The 22684-nt window shown below is 46.2% G+C and overlaps 1 long non-coding RNA gene across 1 annotated transcript; it reads right to left on the reverse strand.

The window, feature by feature from the left end:
* Positions 1 to 8256: 8256 nt before the first annotated feature.
* LOC142072294 (uncharacterized) lies at positions 8257 to 11920 on the reverse strand. Its single transcript, XR_012668708.1, has 2 exons — positions 11393 to 11920; positions 8257 to 9567 (listed from the first exon to the last, which is right to left on the reverse strand). It is a non-coding gene; the product is annotated as an uncharacterized LOC142072294 (long non-coding RNA).
* Positions 11921 to 22684: the final 10764 nt, after the last annotated feature.

Consider the following 22684-nt stretch of genomic DNA (forward strand, 5'->3'; position numbering starts at 1 on the left):
GACCCCAGTGGAAAGAAGGCCCCTGTTTTGGGCCCCCCACTTACTGGCCAAGGGACCCTAAAGAAAGAAGCTCCCTCCTCTGAGACTGACCCCAGCTTAGATGATGACTCACACTCATCTCCCTAATTCAGGGAGAGAGGAAGGGGACGAAGATGCCAGGGAAATTGGCTGCTTTACCTCATAGCCTGGCTCTGTCCCCCAGTCCAGAGAAATCAGCCCCCCCCAGGGGGCTGCCAGCTGGTGAGGGGACAGGAACGGACCTATTGAGACACATGGAGGGAAAGAGCCCATCATGAAGGCAGGGGCAGGGACCACAGGGGATGGACACAAAGCTTGTAGAATGTCACCAGTTGGGTAGCTAGGGCCAGATCCTGAAGTCAGTGGCTGTGGGGCGTTTTCAGCATTAGCAGCCACCATTAACAGGCACCCATGCCCAGAGCACAATGACCGTAAGGGTCACCTGATTACTGTGATGAATGAGACAAATCTCCCTTCAGGTACTAAACCACCTGGTGGGGACCCTGCGAGTCCATTGGGCCGTGGATGCCATGAGGACCCCAGCCAGTGTTCACCCAGCAAAGGGAAGAGAAGGAAACAGGCACGAAAGCCAGATGCCAAACCTCCCCAATGGGTGTGTCTTTCTCCCCCAGGGCTGAACATCAGAGAGGAGAGTGATCTGTGGTGTCGGGACGGGCTCCAAGACACCGAGCGCCTGGCATACAGGAACATGGCCAGGGTGGGGGAGGTAAGGACTCTCCGCCAGGGCATTGCAGTAGATCAGGTGTGGAGCTGTCTTCCCCTGCAGTGAGTGTGTTCTGTAGGGGGAGGGATAGCTCAGTGGTTTGAGCATTGGCCTGCTAAACCTAGGGTTATGAGTTCAATCCTTGAGGGGGCCATTTAGGGACCTGGGACAAAAATCTGTTGGATGATTTAGTTGTGGATTCGTCCTCCTTTAAGCAGGGGGTTGGACTAGATGAACTCCTGAGGTCCCATCCAAACCTGATATTCTATGATACTTATTTCCAGCAGACAGTGTTCGGCTGCAAGAGGCCGAGGAGCCTGGGCTGCAGCCTTGCTAGCGGTCCAGGCTTGTGTGTGTTGCGTGGATCCATGGTTATGTGGCATAAAAGGGATCCTCTGGTGGGTTGAGTTAATGAAGGATTGTATCTCCAGGCATCTGGCCCTGCTCACTGTCTCCTTGGCTGACACCCTGGTGTCTGAGAGGTGAGCCCCTGGGTCAGTGAGTTGGGAAGCTCACACCAGCAATTGCTGGACCAGATCCTTGTTGGATTCCCTGCACCTGTGGAGCACAGGCAGGGTGTGGGGTTTGCCGAGCACCAGGGCGAGTCAGGAAGCAGAACCTGCCCCTGCCCTGGGCGTTGTGTGAGGGACACTGAGCTCCTTTCCTGGGCTGAGTCACTGCAGCATATGTGACGCTCGTGGGATTGTCGGTGGGGTGGGGAGCAGGAACGGAAGCAGATCGAAAAGGCCCCTAACCTCTAGCAGGTGAGCTGCAGGAAATAGCACTGCTGGGAGCAGTAGCGGGTCCTTTGTTGTCTTTGTGAGCTGGGTTCCAGAGCGCGCAGACACGTTCCCAGCATGTCATGGCACCTGTGGTGACTCCCGCTCCAGAAAGAGCTATTCCTCAGTGCTTGCAACCTCTTCCTGAAGGGGGTTCCTTGGTCCATGGGACCCCAAAAGTTGGCTGCCCCAGGACTCTTGTCCACCTTGTGAGATACTAGAGGGATTTGGAGCCTGGTTCTGGACAATTGACAAGGGCTCTGGTGCTGTTGGTTTTAGGTCTTTGGAGAGATCTTCACGGAAGGCCAGAAAAGATCTTTCCTCCAGGCATCGCTTCTGGCCATACATGACCCCCAGCTCCGTGTCAGCCAGGCTGGGCTTGTGCTGACATATTCTATCCTGGGGGAAGCCGGCCAGCTGATCGGGAATGAGGTAACCAAAGAAGGATCAATTGGGGAGGGACACCCAGGGCCTTTCACCTCCAGGCCATTGACAGTCACTCCCATCCCATCCCCTTGCACTGACCTGGGAGCAAGGAGAGGGTGAACCCGGGCAGGTGCGATTGGTAGGTGTCCGCTTCTCCCCTGAGCAGCTCAAAGCAGAGCAGACCCAGCTCGGCTATTTCCTAACAGGTGTCACATCAACATGACACGCTGCTATTGCTCATGCTAGGGGCTGCCAACTCCCCCTGTGAGAGTTTCATACCCCTCCGGGCCTCAGGCTGGTTCCTAGGGCCCTAGTATCATGTTATCCCAGCCACCACCTGCTCTGGGAGAACTAGAGGAGTCAGTCAGCAGAGGCTGCTGAAGTGCCCCATTCCCCAGAGCTACTGTCCATGGCATCATCTTAATAACGGGGGGGGGGGTCCCTTGGGAAAGGTTTCCACCTCCTCTCACCCCACAGCACTGCTGCCCAGAGTCTTCCAGCCCCTCAGCTGGAGCGGGAGAGGGTGGATGAGGGGATTGTGGGGAGTGGAGCTTAATCCCCGGCTGGGTTGGGAGGTAGAATAGCTCTCACAGGGGGACTGAGAGGAAGGGGACAGGAGTTCATTCCACAGTGGTGGGAGTGGGGTTGGAGGTCACTCGAGAGGAGACAAGATTTCGTCTCGGAGGGTTGGGTGCTGGAATCTGTCCCTTGGATGTGGGGAGGGTTGGGGTGGAAATTTTGCTGGCTCCCAGTGCCGTTCATGCCCTTCATTGCCATGGGTGTCTGAGTCTCTGACCGATCCTTGTTGCCTTGCAGCAGGAGGACATGACAGCGGCGATCATGGTGCACCTGTTCTACATCCGGTGCTTGCGCCAGGTGCCCAAAGCGCTGCAGGGGCTGTGCTCCGTGGGACAGCCTTGAAGGGCCCCCCCTTCCCATGCCCAGAAGCTCCCAATCCCTGCTGCAGGTACTGCTCTTTCCTGCTGGGCCTGGGGGAGAAGGGCTAGGGGGAGGGGCCATAAACCCCACAGCACTGAGAGAAACCCAGGCCGAGCAGCTCGCTCTCACCACCCTGCCCCACCCTGACCCCTGGAGCTGGGGCCAGGCCAGATACGGTCCCTGCCCCCATGCCCAGAGGCCAGTTTCAGAAGCATCAGGCTTTCAGGGCCATGGGACTGGCCCAGGAATGGGAGCATCCGCAGAGCCAGGGTTTATCCTCAGTAATCATTGCATTCTGGGAGGGGTGGCCCGATGTGGAGCCCTCCCCTGTCGTCACTGCTCAGACCTCCCCATTGCCCATGTTACCCCGTCGCAATGAATGTCTGACCATCCCCCACCTGGAGCCCAAGCCACACACACGGTATCTGAACCCTTCCCAGACAGGAATGAAACTCCCCCCTAACACCTTGGGGCAAGGAAGGATCCTCCCCATCAGGCAGGTGGGGACTGAGACACAGAAGAAGGGCTGCAATCCTGGTCACACACTCCTGGGGGTAGATCTGGGAACTGGAGTGGATCCCAGGCTAGTCCCTTTCCCCGAGAGGCAACTTCACTTTCTGCCCTTTATTCTCCCCTCCTGCTGGGGGGGCAGGTCTCTGAGTGTGAAATGAACCAGGAGGGGGATGGGGTCCTGGCACAATGCTTGGGTGGGAGCTCCCCTTGGCTTGGACCCCAGGGTCAGAGACATCTTTATCATCTTGCTCTCCTTCTTTTATTCCTAGGAAGGGAGTCCCCTGATTAGGGGTCTCTAGGGATCCAGCTGGGCAGTGCCTAGGAGAACCTGTAAGTCATCCTGGTTCCCGCCTGCATGCACCACCCTGTCCTGCCCTGCCCTCCGGTTCTTCATTGTTGACTCTGGTTTGACCCTTGGCTCCGGTCTCTGATTATGACTTTGGCGTGACCCTTCTTGGCTCCAGATGTTGCCTGCCCACCTTGATTCCATATCTCCTTGCCCTTCTTTAGCCCCGCTCCAGGCCCTCCACTGACCCGCTCCAGCATTGCCTTCTCCTCCTGATCTTCCCCAACCACTCGGACGTTGACTACCCGGCTTTGACCCTCGGCCTGTATCTGGACTCTGGCTTGACATTGACTTGGCTGATCTTTGCTCTCTGACTACCCGGCTATGACCTTTGGCATGGATTTAGACTCTGGCCCTGGTTCTGCTTCTGCTTTGTCGATGGACTCTGATCTCGGTTTTGACCCTGCTGTGTCCCTGGACCTTGATTCTAGTACCACTCTTAGCCTCGGCACAATCCTGCACCTTGCTGCGACCTGTGCTCCCACCCCTGGGCATCATTATCAGATGCAGTACGTGACATTAGGTGATGCAATTTTTGGAGAAAAGCAGGATCTCTGCAAGTCAGTGGCCTGTATGCAACAGGGACACACCACACCAGGTGTGAACCAGGGCCTCACTACATGAGCCTGGCCCGATGATGTCCCTGCTGGAGCTGCACAATGGAAATGATTGAAAATGTCGGGGTTCCTTGAGCCAGCCTCTGCCTCTGGACCTACTCCACCTTCTTGACTCGGACACCCGGCATTCCTGATCAATACCCGGATTACATGGATACCTTTGAAAGAAATGGGGACTCGTTGCCTCTGTACCAGGACTATGACTGCCCTCTTGACCTGCAACCTTGGTTGAAAGTTGCCTTCACCAGTATTTACACATTGGTGGAACCAGAATTAGTGGCTCTCCCTGCGTACAGGCTTGAAAACCGGTCCTAAGAGTTTATGAGCAAATTAGCGTTTCCCACGGGTGCCCAGGAACTTTTGGGGAAGAAGAAATGTGGGACTCTACTATGTCTCTCTTTAGACAATCAGCCCCTGAAAAAAAGGATCATTTGGAACCATAACCCCCAGTTAGGAATCCCACAATTGTTTGCTCGCAGGAAATCTGCAAAGTTGTTCATCAAACTTCATCTGTGAGGATTTCCAATCTAACACTCATTTGGGCAGGGGACAAATGGAAGGCAGATTTCAATGCACACTATGGACATTTTAACTGTCAGACATGCCATTTGAGCTAACTAACGGTCCCCTGCCCTTGCAACACTTCATCAGTGATGTATTTGGGGCCATTGTGGATCTGCACAGTGTCATCTATTCAGGTGACAGACTTCTTTTTTTTGGAGAACCAAGAGCAGGATGAACCTGGAGAGGTTTCGGCAGCATGGTCTCAGCACAGAATTGGAAAAGCGTACCTCCGGCCAACTCTCCACAGAGTTTTTGGGCTACATCCTCTCCCCAGAAAATGTTACGATTGATCCAAATAAGGTGGAAGCCATTCATAGATGGGACGAAGTTTGAAGTCCTCAAGAAGACCAGTGCTTCCTAGACTTCACCCGCTTTACTGCTGCTTCGGCCCAGGGTTCTCAGAGCCAATAACCCCCACGAGCGCTCTCCTCCACATAATGGCCACGTTTGTTTGGTCACCCAAGTTCCAAAAAGCGCACAAACAGCTCACAACTGCCTTCACTACTGCACCTATTTGGAGGCTCAGTGCTCATCCTGGAAGTAGACGCATCTACTATGACCACCAGGGCCTGCTTCATTTGCAGGTGCCAGATGTGGGCTGAAATTTAGACTTAGCTTGACTGATGTGACTTCTGCGCTTTCACCAAGGCACCACGCACCAAACTCCTTGGCATTTCAGGCCTCTGGAGACCCTGCCCTGGCCATGGGCAGCCATTGCCAGGAATTTTACCGAATCAAATGGCCACATGATGGAACTGACTCTCCTAGATCACCTGACCACGATGGCGTGCTTCATCCTCTTCTGAACATGTACCGTCGATTGATAGGACAGATCAGTTCCAAATTTGCAAAGGCCAATGAAACCTTTATTTTGCTAAATGTAGATTTCCCACTGATTTCATGTCATGCTACAAATGACCTCTCCGAAATTCCCAGCTATCGACCTGGGTCAACGAATCCATCACCTGCAAGAAGAATGAAGGGAGCCCCTTCAGGACACTTGGAAGGAGTTCAGATACTGTATGGACTGCTGATGACAAGAGGGAAGCCATTTGCTGAAGGGAGGTACAAAGTCCCTGGCACTGACCAAATCCCTAAGCTCTGTCCATGGCAGCAGTTCCTGGCCCATCCCCTTTGCTGACCTTCTGATAACATCTTCCTCCCCTGGGTCTAGGGAGCAAACTCTGGGTCCCTTCCCTCACTCTGGCACAATCTGTGCCCAGAGTGTCTGAGTCCCTCACCGAAAATGGGTCTCTCCTCCCTTCTCCTCCCTGTGGGGCGGGGGAGACATGTACCCCCATTTTACAGACAGGGAATGAAGGTGAGGAAGTGACCTCTCCAAGGTCACACCGAGCAATGTGGGGGAGAGCTGGGAACTGACTGGGTTCTACAGGAGTGCCCTCCCCACAGGGGCAGCTTCACTTTCTGCCCTTCCTCCTCTCCTTCCCTCTTGACCTGTCTTTGAAGGGGGCTCTGAAAGGGAAATGAGCAAGGGTTTCCTCCCCGCTCTGTCTTCCAGGTTCTGGGATCTGTCCATGTTGCCAACAGCAATGCAGCCTGCAGCTGGCCCGGCTTGGGGAGCCATGGCCTCATCCTGTGAAATCGAGAAGTACTGGCTCTCAGGGATGCTTAGATGGAAAACCACACACCCCACCCGGAGGTAGGAGCCACCCATTCCCAGCTTGTCCTGAGGAGCCGCAATTCCTCCAGGAGCTGGGGAAGGGCACAGTGATCAGTTTGTCAAAAGGTAGGGAAGGATCATGTAAGAAGAAGGTCTAAGAGAGAAGGAGCATGAGCTACTCTCTGTATTTGGGCGTGGCAGGGATCAAGAGAAGGGACAGGGGCTGTTAGAGGGCAATGGTGAGGTACAAGGGGTGTCAGAGGTGGGGGCAAGGCCTGAAAAGTTCAGATACATTAGAACAATTGTGCCAGAGGTTCACCGGTTGAGGTGCTGAAAGCTCTGAACTAGGGTTGGCCAAAATCATCCTCCTCAGATGGGAACATCCCAAAAGTCTGTAGAAGCTCAGCCTCTGAGGTGAACGTTGTGGCCCCAACCTCTCTCTGCTCTGTACCTCACAGGATTCCCACTGGCTGTTCCAATCCAGGATGAAAACTATGCCACCGAAGTCTCACAGCACCTGGGCAGTGAAGTGCCACTTAAACCCGCTGTGATATACAGACCTTGCCCTGGCTGTCGGCACAGGGCTGAATTTCACCCATTCAGAGTGTAAGGAAATAATTGGCTGAAGGCCTTTTTCTGGTCGGATGTGGTTCTAGGGGGAAAGAACCATGGAGATTTTTAACCTGTATTGCTCCCGGGACTGGTGCTGCAGTGATGCGGAGAAGTGCTGATGCACTGGATTTTTTTGGATTCCCCCCCCCCACGCTATTAATCCACTCTCTTCCTCTCTTTTAACTGGTATTCTAAGGGCACCCCATGCTTCATGTGGGTATTCTTGGGTGGGCAGATTGCATCAGACCTGCACCACAATAAATACTGGTGAATGACATATGCAGACACTGAAGTTCTGCAGCCAAATTCTCAGAAACTTTTCTCTTCAATGTAGAATCAGGATTTTGTTTTTAATTTATTTTTTGAAGGTGCTAAGCAGATGCTATCCTGTAATAAGAGGAAACAGAAGCAAAAACTGAAAGAATGTTACTTAAACCAATGAACAGATGCAGAGAGTGGAAACACAGGAAAGCAAACGAATGAATCCTGTGAGTAAATAACCTGGAAGCAAATGGGGGAGAAAACCTCATCTGGGTAATTGTGGTTCTTGGGATAAAGATCAGGTTCCTGGTGTGTACTCTGGCTGAGATCCTGCCTTTTCCCTGGATCCCAGACCTGGGCTTCACATGTCATTCTCCTTATTTTATTCTTAGGGAAAAAGGATCCCCAAAGGAGGTGTGAGGATCTTTGACTAATGTCTGCAAGAAGCTTCAGCCACCTTCACAGGTAGAAGTCACTGTCTTTCCTACAACGCCACTAGTGCCCTTTCTGCTCTCCAGACCTGCTCCCTGCAGCAGGACAGAGACACCCCTTAACTCCCCGAGTCCTGATTTCCTGCCATTCAAGGGGCTGGGGGCTTGCATTGCCCCCACCCCCACCATCAGATACTTTTCCAATGGGAATCTCCCTAGAGCAGGGGAGAAATCTGTTCTTCCCTTAGAACCAGTCTGCTCAGTAAGTCAAGCCACACTGACCTCATCTTGGCTGCTTTGTTTATCCATGATTAGTGGTGTTGCCGGCACCCAGTGCCGAGAGGCTGAACAACAGCTTGAGTTGGTTCGTTACCCGGTGTGCTGCACCCAATAATCACAACGGGGTGGAGAAACAGAAAAGTTTATTTGCAGCTGCAAAAAGGTACATGGAGAATAAAATCTCAAATCCTGCACACAGAGCAGGAAGTTACACAGGCTTTTATACATTCTTTTTTCCAGCATACTTATCCAATAGCAAGCTGCCCCAAGTATCCATATAGCCAGCCAATCCAGTTCCCAGCTAGTTCCCTGATTTTCTGTTTCATTTGTTAAACTATACATAAAGCTGCTTTATTTAGCATTGTTCTTCCATCTTTCCCCTCTTTGGCCTTGCTTAGTTGCAGGCAGTCTGACTCTGCAACATATTGTTGCAGATTCTTAGCATAACTGCTGTGTGTGCCTCCAGGCGCGGGAGGGGGGGGGCAAGGACACCTGGGCCTAGTGAGAGGGGGCTTCATCGACACTCGTGGTCTTCCATCCCCTCGAGTTACCTAGTGGCCATGCCCCAGTGTCCCCAACAGTGCTATCTTCGGAAATTCCTTCGCGTGCGGGGGAGAGAGGTGGAGTGGGGGAGACGGGAGCTCCAGCAGATTCCCCTGAAGAACACCACCCTGTCTTTCTCTGGTCAGGGTCGGACTAGCCGTCCATTGCAGAGGTGAAGACCAGATGGGAGCTGCTAGATTGACCTTGATATGCCATGTCCTTGTGTGGATGAAGGACCTACATCTCAGTGATGGCCAGCAGCAGATGTACCATGTGTCCAGGAAGAGTCTGAACAACCGACACTGACAGGTAAGTAGAGTCATGGCCACATGCCGTGGGGAGCTGGAGCCGGTTCGCGCCAACCGGTTCTTACATTTTGAAGCCATTTTAGAACCAGTTGTTAACCCGCTTCCCTGAAGGGGGCGCTGAGGCTTTGATGGGCTCCGGCGGGGAAGTGATGTAATTCCTCCTCCGGCCACCGGGGGCGCTGCGCTGTGGGAGCCACGTGGGCTGCCGCCTGGCCCTGGGCATGAGCCCTGGGGCTGCTGCTGCTCCCCTGGCCCTGGGGCTCCCACTACTGCCTGGTGGGTCCCCGGCTGCTCTGCTGGGCCTGGGCTTTGTCCTGCTGCAGAGAATTCTTTTCTGGGTAACTCAGATCCCATTCCATCCAACATCCCGTCCCAGGCCACTAGGCCCCATCTACCACAAATAGTCAAAGATCAATTAATTGCCAAAATCATGTTAACCCATCATACTATCTCCTCCACAAATTTATCAAGCTTAATCTTGAAACCAGCTAGGTCTTTTGCCCCCACTGCTTCCCTTGGAAGGCTGTTCCAGAACTGCACTCCTCTGATGGTTAGAAACCTTCATCTAATTTCAAGTCTAAACTTCCTGTGGAAGTAACAAAAAGGGATTTAAGTGCAGCCATCTTAGTTCTGTTGAAAAGAAAGCAAAAGTCAGGCTAACTCTAATGCAAAACTTGTAAAGGCAAAACTGGTAAGCGTATAAAAATTGCAAAGCAAAGTTGGTTTTAACCTTGCCTTACAATAACAATAAAATGTAATTGTTTAACATTTTTTGCTACAAATAAAATATAAACAAGTATAAACAAAACAAAGCTTTATTATTACATAAATAATAAAAAGCTATAAATACTTGCTTTACATTTTTTATACTTTAAAAATTTGCGTAAGGACACTCTGTCCAAACGGACGTCTTCCTTCTTGCAATTGCCTAAAAATAAAACTGTCTCTAACTTGTTGCATCCAAACTAAAAGTAAGAACTTGTTTTCTTCCACAATTTGGTGCCGTGACTCGGATAACGATGCCCGGCTAAAACAGGAGCAACTACTACAAACCTTTCCCCTTCAAAGCCCAAAGCACCAAACAAAAGGTAAAAAAAACCTATAAAAATCGATACTGGGGTATCAAAAAAAAATTCCTAATCATGGGACTGTCTGTCCCTTTGGGCTCACACCATGCAAACTTATTGATTATGCAACAAAGCCAAATGCAAAGTGGTGCTGAAAAACTTTTTTCCGCACCCCCAATATGAGGTTGAGGTCAAACCTAATCAAAGCTAAAAATTTTTGCTGCCTCAATAAGGGTGTATTACGTCCAAACATAAAACATTAGATGCATTTTTTTAATCTATAACCTTAAAGATCAAAGTAAATAAAATAAAAGTAAATAATAAATGTGTAAAAAGTAAGTGCCGTTATCGAGGTCTGGGACTTAAGCAAACTTCAGGCACACCAGGGCCCTCACTCTCTAAGTAAAAAAGTTCTAAACATAAGGGGGGAGGGGTCAGCCAAACCTCATGACCCAGCAAAAAGTGCAAAAAAGTGAAAGCCTTTCCTACTTATCAGCTGCTACCCTGCAAACCCTTTCCCTAAAGTATGTAAAAATCTTTTTAGCTTTTAAGCAGCTAACACAGCAAACAAAATAACCTGGGGAAACTATTTTATAAGCCACTAAGTGAACAAAATACTCCCTTGTGTAATTAAAATTTTTACATAATAATCCCTCTAAACAATTCCCACTAAAAGGTACCTTCAATTTAAATAAAATCATACACCTCAAAAAAAAAAGCTACAAAAACCTCCATAAGTCTCAAGTGCAAAAGCCAAAAAACTCCCTCCCCAAATTAAAAACTCAAGTACAAAATTTAAAAACTAAATGTAATGCAACCAAATGCCTCCCTACCCAAACTATATTGTTAACCCTCTCAGCTCTTTCATATCCCCAATTAGTTAAAGCTAAATGAAAAAAAAAAATAAAGCGGGGCGGTGGGGGAGGGAGGGTTAATTTAAAAAGTCAGTTTGGCCTAAAAATAAAAAAAGCTGCCCTGCATTCAAAAATAAAAAAACAGAGACCAAGCCAAGTAGAAAAAAAACTGCTTTCACACCCAGCTGGCTGTAAAAAAAATATAAACACACATAAAACAAAAAGCAAATAAGTTGCAAAACTAAAATTACATTTGCAAAGATTGTCTGCCCGGTAAAACCCAACAGTCTGCCTTTGCAACCCTAAAGCCAGAATGGTTTGAAAACGCTAAAAAGGCCACAAACAGCCGGCCTAAACTAAAATACCAAGCAAAGATCCCTAAAAGGAACGCTCCAAAAAACCCAGGGCATAAAAATCCCTCTCAAAAGGAAAAGCAAGTTAAAAAATTTTGCAGCGTACCTTTAAACAATCTATACACAAAACAACCTACCATCCACCGCTCTCTCTCTCTCTCCTACCCCCGGGGCTGGCCAGCCCGGGCAGCGTGTGTACATGTATAAAAGTGGGTCAAGGTTTAAGTATTAACATTTTTTCTTCCTTTAAGTAACGTAAAAGCAGTTCCTACACTCACCACTGTGTTAGTTTATTAATAAAGATTTAAAATTCAGTCACATGGTGTGTGCTCTTCATCTCCGCCCCTGCGATCCTGTGGTCTTAGCCTAATTAACTAAGGCACAGGCAAATTGGTAACAAAAAATCTGAGACAGTTGAAGAAAAAATTGCAAAGGGAAAAAGCCCTGAACATTGCACACCATCTATCTGTTTTATCCTTGTTATTTTACGTTTGCTTTGTTTGGCACTGTTGGTATTATAGGTTAAAAATTGCATAATTAAAAATAAGCCCCACTCTCCATTATAGTATGCCTAAAAAACAAAACAAAAAACAAAAAAAACGGTTTAGCATTCCGCTCTCCACCCCGGGCTGCAAACAAAGGGTGCAGGTGGGTCTACCCCAAGTCATAGCAAAGCTAAGCAATAGAAAAAAATTAAAAAAATATGTGTACCCAACAGCTCAAAAAAATGAAGCAACTAAAAGCATAAATCACTATCCAAGCAGAAACTCAAACCTCCGCCCAAAACAAGTTGCAAGCCTTAAAACAAAACTTCTAGGCAAAAAAAGTGGAATGCACACGCCTGAAGCCCTGGCTAAGCAAGTACCAGCCCTTCAGGAACATGTGAAAATGTAACCATGTGTGCTCAGCATATGCCGCAATGGCCGTGTGTCTGCCGTAAAAAACATGAAACAGTGACAACGCCAATTGGCCATGCATTCTGCCCAGGTGGCCAGCCTCACACGCCACCACCCGGGTAGCCCTTGGAAATAAAAATGTTTCCAAAAAAATAACCCCAAGGGGTGGGAGCTAGTTAAAAAGCCCACCCTCCTTGCTAAAGTGGTAATAAAACAAGGCTTGTACCCATAAAAAGGAACGGTTCCGCAAAAAAAGCAAAATCGGGCCCAAGCAAGCAACACAACATTTTTTTTTTAAAAGTTAAAAACTTTAAAAGCATAGCTAATTACAAGCATCAAAAATTTAAATCCCTAAAACAATTAATTAACTTAGATTTTACAATTTTAAGTGTCATTTTAAAAAAATAAGTAATTTTAAAAAACTAAAGTTAACTCTATAATTGCTAAAAATTAAGTAGTTAAATTTTACAAAATGCTACAAAGAAATTCTTCGTTTCTTTGCAGCCAGCTTGAAAAAAAAAAAAGGGCCCCTTTCCAAAAAAAGGTCTGCAAATAAATCCAGGCAAAAAAATGATTTCATTAAAATCATTTGGCCATAAAAATTTTAGTCAAATGAGCTAAAATACATAAGCGATTTTATTAAAACCTAACTGCCCCAAGAAAAAACCGGGGGCTTAAAATGGGTCCAAGCAGCCGTAAAATCTGCAGAACACTGCCAGGCATTAATAAAATGTGTTAGGTCTCTGTATTCACAGGTAAGAAAAGTCCTGCTCCAAGAAACCTCAACCAACCTGCCATTGGTTAAAAAACAGGTAACTGGGTCTATGCACAGGTCCGTCAACACAAAACTGCTCTGGCCCCACGCTAAAAAGGCCCTTAGCAAGTCCTGCTAACTACCAACACTGCTGTAAAGTGCCAAGAGCTCACTGCCTGAACCCATGCTTCTTTCTGCAAAAAAGTCCCTCGGCCTCAAAATAACTCCACTTCAACTACTAATCAGCCTGTCCCTCCTTCTGGTATTGCTTTTCCTCCTTCTGGACAGCAAAACTAACAAACCAACAAACTGAAGTGCTAGTTAGGGCTCACTTGTCCAGTAATGAAATTACCACACAGCCAGCATTTGCCAAAAAACCCCAGACCACTGCAGGGTAACGTGCTGGTAACTTCTCCCCTACATGGTACTAAACCACAACTGCTTCAAACAAAAAAACCCGCTCTCTCTGCTAAAACTGCCAACGTCCAAAAATTCCTAACCACAAAAAACATTAAAAACTAACCCTGGTAAAAAAACAAAAAATTATACACTAGCCAAAAAAGCCTTGTAAAACCCATGCTTAACAAAGTGGTATTAATTAAATGTGGGGCTTTATTCCACAGGCTGCGCCCTGTGTTTTTAAATAAGTATCTTCAGCATGTATTGTCCTTTCTGATTGGCTGTTAAATAACAAATACCAGAAACGCCTTGTTGCCACTGCCCCCGCCATTTTCTCCACTATACTATCCCCCGTAACACATCCAAGTACAGACAATACCATATAGTCTAATAACACCCAATAGCCAAGGCCTTCCCACTTTAGTAATTTATTTAAATATTGTTTAAAAATATTTTTAACATTCAAAATATCCCATATAAGCAAACAACTAAAGAAAACAAACCGGTCAGTAAAAGTAAAGGTATATCACATGACTACAAATAAGCCTAAAGAATTTAAAATGTAAATTAGTGGTTTTTATAATGGGGTTAATATAATGGCCATTCCAGGGGTCTGTAGTATATATATAAAAAAATGGGTCCTTATTGTTTTTGGTGACCCAATTAGTAAATAATCAAATTCATATTTAAAAAAGGTGTGTTCTGCCACCAAAAATTTACCTGTACTAAAATAGTCCCAGTAATTAATAACCTAATCTGTACCGTATTGCAATATACCCGTCCTATGCTATTCATGTCAATGCTTCTTAAAAGTATTTTAAACTATATAAACAACAAATGTGGTATGGTACTTTACTAAAAGAAATGTGTTAAAGTAATAGTAATTAATGCTATATTAAAAACTATAAAATTTACTCTTCCCCTATTTAGCTTTCAGGTCACGTATATCTATCCCAACTGCTCCAAAAAAGCTGCCATTTGGTTAGCAGAGCAAAGCGCATGTGTCTCCTCTAAAACAATATTTGGTCAAACACCTGTCAAGTGGGGCCAATCGTGCAGCAGCAATTGAAAACATTTATAAAAGCCAACAACATAATAAAAAATCAGGGTAACTAAAAAAGGCCGCTAGTTTTATTACTAAAGCACAGTTAACCCAAGTGCAAGCTGAAATGGGTAAATTACATGTTATCTCCGCCCTGAGGTTAATAACCCAAAAGCTGTTAATAAAAATGGTATTAAATATCTATTGGCCTGCCCTGCAAATAAAATCCTATAATTAAATCTTAGGCTTCAAATACCCTTTAATTAAATCACCTTAATACCCGACCAATTCCAAAACCTACACTCACTCCTACCAAAGGTTCAAAAAATCTCTAAATTACAAGGCCAAATCTATGTGCTTCAAAATATATATCAAATTAAAAAACATGCCTTTCATACCATCTATAAAGCATTTAACTTATGGACTAATTATAATATATTGTGCTATGTAACTAAGGCTACAAAATAACTCCAGCATATTATTACACTAAACACATTAATGTTTGTATTGTTTTTGTTTAATTAAAAATATGTTATTGTTGTTATAAAAAACAGAATAACAAAAATACTTTTCATGTTCATGCTAATTATGCATTATCGTTACATCCAACCAAAAGTTATGGGGCCGATCCTTTTAATCTAATATCAAAAATACAAGGTCTAATAAAAATAAAAGTTTAAAAACGATGGTTGTGCTAAAAGCACTAAAGAGAGGAGTGTGAAAGTAAAAAAAGGCATTTAAGTGCAGCCATCTTAGTTCTGTTAAAAAAAAAAAAAAAAGCAAAAGTCAGGCTAACTCTAACCCCTAAGAACTCAAAACTTCTAAAGTCAAAGCTGGTGTAAGCGTACAAAAATTGCAAAGCAAAAACCTTGCCTTAAAAGAACAATAAAATGTAATTGTAGCAAAAACATGTTAAAAACAAATAAAATATAAAAAATGTATAGACAAAGCAGAGCTTTATGTAATAAAAAGGTATAAATACTTGCTTTACATTGTTTATACTTTAAAAATTTGCATAAAAACAGACACTCTGTGCAAACGGCTGTCTTCCTTCTTGCAATTGCCTAAAAATAAAACTGTCTCTAACTTGTTGCATGCAAACGAAAAGTAAGAACTTGTCTTCTTCCACAATATCCATTTGTTCTTGTGTCCACATTGGTACTAAGCTTAAAAAATTCCTCTCCCTCCATGGTATTTATCCCTCTGATATATTTATAGAGAGCAATCACATGTTCCCTCAGCCTTCTTTTGGTTAGGCTAAAGAGGCCAAGCTCCTTGAGTCTCCTTTCATAAGACAGGTTTTCCATTTCTCGGAGCATCCTAGTAGCTCTTCTCTGTACCTGTTCCTGTATCCTTCTTAAACATGGGAGACCAGAACTGCACACAGTCTTCCAGATGAGGTCTCACCAGTGCCTTGTAGAACGGTACTAACACCTCCTTATCTCTACTGGAAATACGTCGCCTGATGCATGCCAAAACCGCATTAGCTTTTTTCACGGCCATATCACATTGGTGGCCCATAGTCATCCTGCGGTCAACCAATCCTCCAAGGTCCTTCTCCTCCTCTGTTACTTACAATTGATGCATCTCCAGCTTATAACTAGAATTCTTGTTATTAATCCCTAAATGCATGACCTTACACTTCTCACTATTAATTTTCATCCTATGACTATTACTCCAGTTTACAAGGTCATTCAGGTCTTCCTGTATGGTGTCCCGGTCCTTCTCTGAATTGGCAATACCTCCCAGCTTTGTGTCATACACAAACATTATTAGTGTACACTCACTTTTTGTGCCGAGGTCAGTAATAAAAATATTAAATAAGATTGGTCCCAAAACCAAACCCTGAGGAACTCCACTGGTAACCTCCCTCCAGCCTGACAGTTCACCTTTCAGTAGGACCCTCTGTAATAATTCGTATTCTTGAACTAATAATTCCCCATGTGGCTCCGTAACAAACGCCTTACTGAAATCTAGCTAAATTAGATCCACTGTGTTTCCTTTGTCTAAAAAATCTGTTACTGTCTCAAGGAAGGAGATCAGGTTGGTTTGGCACGATCTACCTTTTGTAAAACCATGTTGTATTTTGTCCCATTTACCATTGACCTCAATGTCCTTAACTACTTTCTCCTTCAAAATTTTTTCCATACTACAGATGTCAAACTAACAGGCCTGTAGTTACCCGGATCCCTTTTTTTCCTTTCTTGAAAATAGGAACTATGTTAGCAATTCTCCAGTCATGTGGTACAACCCCTGCGTTTACAAATTCATTAAAAATTCTTGCTAATGGGCTTGCAGTTTCATGTGCCAATTCCTTTAATATTCTTGGATGAAGATTATCTGGGCCCCCCATTTAGTCCCATTCAGCTGTTCAAGTTTGGCTTCTACCTCAGATATGGTAATCTCTACCTCCATAGCCTCATTCCCATTTGTCATGCTACCATTACCCTAAGATCCTCATTAGCCTCATTAAAGACAAAGGCAAAGTATTTGTTTAGATATTGGGCCATGCCTAGATATTCTATGATTCTAAGATTCTCCTTAACTTCCACTCAGTCCTCAGTGTTTAACTGTCCCACTTCTTCTTTCTTTGTTTTCTTCTTATTTATATGGCTATAGAACCTTTTACTATTTGTTTTAATTCCCTTTGCAAGCTCCAACTCTACATGGCTTTTAGCCTTTCTCACTTTATCCTGACATGTTCTAACCTCAAGAAGGTCGCTTTCCTTGCTGATCCCTCCCATCTTCCACTCCCTGTATTCTTTCTGCTTTTTCTTAATCACCTCTCTGAGATGCTTACTCATCCAGCTTGGTCTACAAGTCCTGCCTATGATTTTTTTCCCCTTTCTTGGGATGCAGGCTTCTGACAGCTTCTGGAACTTTGACTTGCAGGAATCCCAGGCCTCCTCTGCCTTTAGATCCATAAGTTCTTCAGTCCAATCCACTTCCCTAACTAATGTCCTTAATTTTTTTAAAGTTAGCCCTTTTGAAATCAAAAACCCTACTCACAGATCTATTTTTTGTTATCCTTCCATTCAGGTTAAGGTGAATTAGCTCATGATCACTGGAGCTAAGGGTGTCCCTTACAACCATTTCTTCTAGGAGGTTCTCACAACTTACCAAAACCAAATCTAAAATGACATCCCCAATTGTTGGTTCAGCAACTACTTGATGAAGGAATTCATCAGCTATCGCATCTATTAAAATCTGAGCCCTATTATTATTACTAGCACTTGTCCTCCAGTCTATATCTGGGAAGTTAAAGTCTCCCATGAACGCACAGTTCCCATGAGTATTTACTTCATTAAAAACATTAAAGAGGGCTGTATCCATAGTGTGGAAGAAAACATGAGGTTTTCATTGTGTCCCCCACCACTTGGGTCACCACCACTGCTGCCTCTGTGTCTGTCTTTGCCTTCTCACCTCAGTCCTTCTCCTCCAGCAGAACTCCCCCTCAAACTCCCCTGTCTCCAGCTCTGTTGGCTGGCTCCTCTGCCGCTGCAGCCACCTACACTCCTTCCGGCCAGATGAGGGATTTCAAAACGTTCTGAAGAGTGCGCAGAAATGGGTAGAGCAGCTTCACACTGAAGCTATTTCCCCACCCATTCAAGAATACAAGAGTCACTGAAGAAGACGACATTTTGTATATGAGCCACGGGAGAATCTCATAAGAGACCCCAAACAACAATTCAAAGCTGAATTCTTTAACAGGGTGCTAGACTGTGTGATACAATCAGTTGCAGAACGTTTCATACAGCTCAAGGATCACAGCAGCATATTTGGGATGTTGCAGGATGTTCCCAAACTCCTCACTGTACCTGAAGAAGACCTAAACCAGCAATGCAGGGCACTAGAGACCGTGTTGACACATGACGACATGTGCGATATTGATGCATTTGATATAGGTGATGAACTGAAAGCCCTTTTCAGATACATTCAACAGGATCAACTCCAAAGGCTGTTCTGGAATATATGTGCACAAATAAGATGACCACCATCTTTCCAAATTATTTTGTTCCTCTGTGCATACTTCTAACACTTCCTGTAACAGCTGCCAGTGGAGAACGCAGCTTCTCCAAGCTTAAATGAGTAAAAACACATCTACGCTCCACAATGACCCAGGAGAGGCTAGTCGGCCTTGCAACCATCTCAATAGAGTATGAGTTCGCCCAGACTGTGGATCTTCAGGAAGCAGAAGCAGTTCAAATCTCTGCAACCGAGAAGGCACGGAAGCACCACTTTGATTATTCAAACATCAAAATGCCAGTGTTAACTTTCAAATGCCTGAACAGCAAATGTAACTTTTCTTGTCTGCATAGTAAAGTGTACTGACAATTTTTGAACAAGGCATTTAAAGTTGTTAGTTCTCCTTTATTGGGGTAGGTAGCAGAGCAGTACCATGGGCGGAGTAGAACAGAAAGAAGGCAGAATTGAGACCTTTCAAAGTTTTGGCCCAAGCAAGGGGGCATGGGGTGTCATTTGAGCTCCCTGCCTGATAGGGTGACCAGACAGCAAATGTGAAAAATCAGGAGAGGGGGTGGGGGGTAATAGGAACCCATATAAGAAAAAGACCCAAAAGTCGGCACTGGCCCTATAAAGTTGGGACATCTGGTCACCCTAATGCCTGAGGTGCCAAAATGTTGTGGGCCGGCCCTGCCGGCAGGTGCAGTGTATTGAATAAAACAAACACATACAAAACAGGATGTGATTGAAGAGAATTAGTCATTAAATAACTTATTTCTCTTCTGTTTATCTTGATGGAGGTATTAAATCAGGAATCACAGACTCTGTGAGCCCCAAAGCTGTGGGAGAAAGGTGGCATAAATCCCGAGTTGGAATTAGACTTTCAACAAACCAGAGAGCCGGAGGAGACAGACCTTCCCCAAGACAATGTCTTCTTATCGCCCTTTGTTCTGTAGTGGCAGTGAACCTGGTTAGAAGAGATTGGCACTGCCAGGTGTGAATGGGGCTTGTGAGAGTGAAGTATTTTCGTTGTATTCTGCAGATAATATTGCTCAGATTCAAAAGGAGATGCCGAGTTAACTCAAGCTACACCTTATGCATTGCCCTAACTCGACTCCTGTCCACACAGAAAAACCCTTAAGATGTGCTGCTAATAACTCAAGTGAGCTGGCCCCTCGGGGCACAGGCTAAAGACTAAGTTAGCACAACTCACCAGCTAACATGATCTTTCTGTAGTATGGATGCAAGCTAGCTGCACTTGAGTGCTTCTAATTCTCCAATGCCTTCCCACTCTTCCCCCTGTGTCCCAAGAAAGGAGAGACAAGTTCTCCCACCATCCACTGGGGAAGAATCCATAGAGTGGCTCAGCTAACTGCTGTGCAAAGAGCCTTGGGATGAGCTCCTAAAAGTCTCAGTGCCCCACCTGAGTGAGTGCAGTGCCAGTCTGGACACAGCAGGACCTTTGTTTATTCACAGTGCGGCTCTTCTCACGTGAGAGAGGCTGACTCAAGCCCAGTAATTGAGTGTAGAAAACTAGAGTTAATTCTGCAGTGAAGACAAAGCCTCAGCTCTTTCGGCTGACAGGGATCTATTCTACCACAGTGGTTCTCAACTGGGGGGTCTGTGGCCCTGTCGGGGGGGTGGGGGTGTCACAAGCAGGCTTGAGAGGATCTGCCCAAATAAACCAGAGAGCATGGCTGGCCTTAGACTCGGAGGCTTCTCTATCAAGCCTTAAAACCCACAGATTGTGTTAATCACTCTTATTGATGGACCTGGCGATTCCACAGGCTACTGCCCACTTCCTCCATCTGTAACACAAACTTTAACTGTGACATCAGCAACATTAACATAAGCTTTCTAGAAACGTGAAGATACATGATCTATTCTTTTCGTGTGGGGGAAGTATTAATTCAGAGTTAAGGTTTTGTGTTGCTGTTCAAGCTAAAGGCATTTTTTGTGTGTACTGTATTTCTTTATCGTGTTGCCTCTCGGCCCAAGTGCTTAGCAGTATTCGGGGCCTCTCCAGGTTGTTTCCATTAAGAGGAGAAATTGATTATAAATGTCCCATATTTCTTGGTACAATCTTGTTTACTTAAGAAGAAGGTGCACACAGCTCTGTTTCCCTGAACACAGTAGAAATGCAAACTTGCTTGTAGCCAGTCCTGTGCCCTAACAAAGGGCTTTTTCTTGGCTTCCTCCACAGCCACATTACCAAGGCTTCTCTGGGTTTCTGCTGGCTTCCTTATTCCTTTCGATAGTTATCTGCAACATAAATCCATTCCCCAGCCTCTGCATTTTTGCAATCAGTCCTAGGGTTCTCCTCAGCCTGCTTGTCTCACCTACTACTCAGGCCTTGCATGCTGGTCCATGCCTTGGGTGGTGGGTTCTGTTGTTTTTGCTCCCACTAAACCATGGGGTATTTAATTGCTCCCATATTTAGCCTAACTGAAAGGGTGCTTTGTCCACACCTGAACTTCAAAGGTGGCTATCAATGGACGGGATATATTTGACCTCCTCGTAGGAGGTGGAGAGAAGAAGAAACTGCAGTCGTAGGTGGGGAGGGAGAAAGAGCACAGATCCTAGCTCAGCTGCAAAGGCCTCCTTTACCTTTCACAAAGATCATCAGTGCTGGGATCCCCAGTGATTGAACGAAGGATCTCTTGTACCATGGGCCAATCATCAGGGAGAGAACTCCTAACTCAGGATGCATGACAATAATGGTGGGGGCATTTACAGAGGTTATAGCTGCCCCCACCATTCCTTCTCTCCCATGGTCCTCCCAGATATTCCTGCTCCCCCAGTCCTTCCATAGCATAGGCCAGAAGGGCCTCTCCTTGCCCCCCAGTAACCTCCCTTTGCAGTTGGGGAGGTGTCCCATCAGCACTGGCTCCTCAGAGCAGGACATCCCTGCCCGCAAGCCGCAGGAGAAGCTCTCGGAGAGCAGAACTGGCACCTGAGCTCTGGAAACCGCTTCAGGGACAAGTTTCCTCTCTCTCAATTTGACAAGGGGCAGGAAGAAGAGGCATAAATCCCTGGAGCTGTGTCGAGAGCTGGAGGAAAGGACTGTGTGTCCATGGCTGAAGGTGGGAGGGGAATGGATGGAGATGTGGTTCTCTGCTCTCTCACACGGAACATGTCAGCCAGCACAGCTGAGCCATCGTGGGGTTCTGTTAATTTTCTCCTGTTAGATGCCTGCCCTAAATTACTGCCTCCCATCTGAATGAAGGCAAAGCAAGAGGGGCACTGTGCCCTCACCCTTGTCTGGACTTAGGAGATGTCTTCACGACCAAGCGTGGCAACGCTTTAACGTGGCTGTGTAGTCGCAGCACCAGCGCTGGGAAAGAGCTCTCCCAGTGCTGCAAAAAAAACCCCACCCTGACCAGGGGAGTAGCTGCCAGTGCTGGGAGCATTTCCCCACCCTCGTGTCCCACCCAGCTACCAAGTGGCGGGAACTTTTACCAGCAGCAGAGGGTGGGGAACCCTGGTGGGCCAGTTTATATTCCATCTTAGTTCTGTTGAAGACTTGCCACTTTTAGGTCTGTAATCGAGTGACCAGAGAGATTGAAGTGTTCTCCAACCAGTTTTTGCATGTTATAATTCTTGACATCTGATTTGTGTCCATTTATTCTTTTACGTAGAGACTGTCCAGTTTGGCCAATGTACATGGCAGAGGGGCATTGCTGGCACATGATGGCATATATCACATTGGTAGATGTGCAGATAAACGAGCCTCTGATAGTGTGGCTGATGTGATTAGGCCCTATGATGGTGTCCCCTGAATAGATATGTGGACACAGTTGGCAACGGGCTTTGTTGCAAGGGTAGGTTCCTGGGTTAGTGGTTCTGTTGTGTGGTATGTGGCTGCTGTTGAGTATTTGCCTCAGGGTGGGGGGCTGTCTGTAGGCAAGGACTGGCCTGTCTCCCAAGATTTGTGAGAGTGATGGGTCGTCCCTCAGGATAGGTTGTAGATCCTTGATGATGCGTTGGAGAGGTTTTAGTTAGGGGCTGAAGGTGATGGCTAGTGGCGTTCTGTTGTTTTCCTCATTGGGCCTGTCCTGTAGTAGGTGAATTCTGGGTACTCTTCTGTCTCTGTCAATTTGTTTCTTCACTTCAGCAGGTGGGTATTGTAGTTGTAAGAATGCTTGATAGAGATCTTGTAGGTGTTTGTCCCTGTCTGAGGGTTTGGAGCAAATACAGTTGTATCGTAGAGCTTGGCTGTAGACAATGGATTGTGTGGTGTGGTCTGGGTGAAAGCTGGAGGCATGTAGGTAGGAATAGCGGTCAGTAGGTTTCCGGTATAGGGTGGTGTTTATGTGACCATCGCTTATTAGCACCGTAGTGTCCAGGAAGTGGATCTCTTGTGTGGACTGGTCCA

Source organism: Caretta caretta, chromosome 6 (assembly GCF_965140235.1).
Source record: "Caretta caretta isolate rCarCar2 chromosome 6, rCarCar1.hap1, whole genome shotgun sequence".
Taxonomy (NCBI): Eukaryota; Metazoa; Chordata; order Testudines; family Cheloniidae; genus Caretta; species Caretta caretta.